The following is a 1,349-nucleotide window of genomic DNA, read 5'->3' as shown; positions in this document are numbered from 1 at the left end:
GCCAGTTTTTTTTTTTTTTTTTTTTTTTTGGGGGGGGGGGGGTAATCATAAAATAAAGTATAGCCTTTTTCAGGACATGATATTTCAAAACGAAGATAGAAAACTTTTAATATATATTATTGCATGACGTCAGGCATATAGGTTTGAAAGTTGCATTCTCCGAAACAGTGCAGACAAAGGGAGCAAGCAATATCATGATATTTCACAAAAAAGATTAACCGATGCATGTTTAAGGTGTCAGCATTTACATTCACAATACATGTAGATGAAAATGTTATAATATGGGATGTAATAACAACAGCGAGCAAGAGTTTTCAAGTAAAAGGGATGTTCATCATGCAGTACACGTATGTAATCCTGATTTAAAAATAGATTAGTCATATTTGAACGGTGGAAAAGGGGGAGGGGGCCATCGCAACAAGTTGTAACATATTGTCTATTACGGTTCAATGTAAGTAATAATTGGTGTTGGATTATCATTATTACAAGAGAGTGATGACATCATTGCCTGACGTTTGGGCTGCCTCCCCCCACTTATTTTGCAGCAGACTCTTTTCTTAACTTTACATATATAATAAATGGAAATGTCATGAATTTGCCGCCCCCTCCACTTTTGTCGGAGCATATAATAAATTAAACTGAAAATAAGGAATTCTAATTAAATTGAATTATAGTTATAATTAATAGGGTTTTTTCATGAATTTGAGAATTCATCCGTTTTTAATTGCATGTCAAGATGATTTGGATAAAGCTGCCCTAACATACTTTCAAAAAAACAATGCGTGCTTGAATATTCTTATTTCCTATGGTTTGTTCTTTAAAAAAATGCATTTCAGTTGTTTTTGAATCTTGAAGCTGTTTTATTTCCGCTTTCAAGCTTACATGCAATTATTATATGTGTATATTCCCTTTAATTTTCTTTTCCGTTTAATTATGAATTTATTATCAGCAGCGAAAATTAAAATTCATTTCTTATAAGATAGCCTAATTGAAATCGCCAAGGCGGGGTGTGACCCGATTTTCGTTCAGTTGGGCGATTTCCTTAATCTTGAAAAGGGAGCATAAATCGCGTGTTTTACTAAATGTACATTACTACATTTAACAATTACCAATCAGTCAAGTGTGTTTGTTAATTCGATACATTTCTTCCAAAACATCCGATCCAAAGTATAATATACATGTATGTAGCTCACTGCTGTTACAAAACCAATGTCAAAAAATTTATCTGACCCCCTCCCCATGGATCTCTGCCAATGGACGAGTTCATTCAAACAGTTGGATCAAGATCTCAGCCGTTGCGTGAATGGTAAAGCAGGACTTCGCACCATAATGTCTCATTCATAGTTTTT

This window comes from Magallana gigas, chromosome 6 (genome assembly GCF_963853765.1).
Source record: "Magallana gigas chromosome 6, xbMagGiga1.1, whole genome shotgun sequence".
Classification (NCBI taxonomy): Eukaryota; Metazoa; Mollusca; class Bivalvia; order Ostreida; family Ostreidae; genus Magallana; species Magallana gigas.
The sequence above is the reverse complement of the archived record's forward strand: the minus strand, read 5'-3'. Positions refer to the sequence as shown.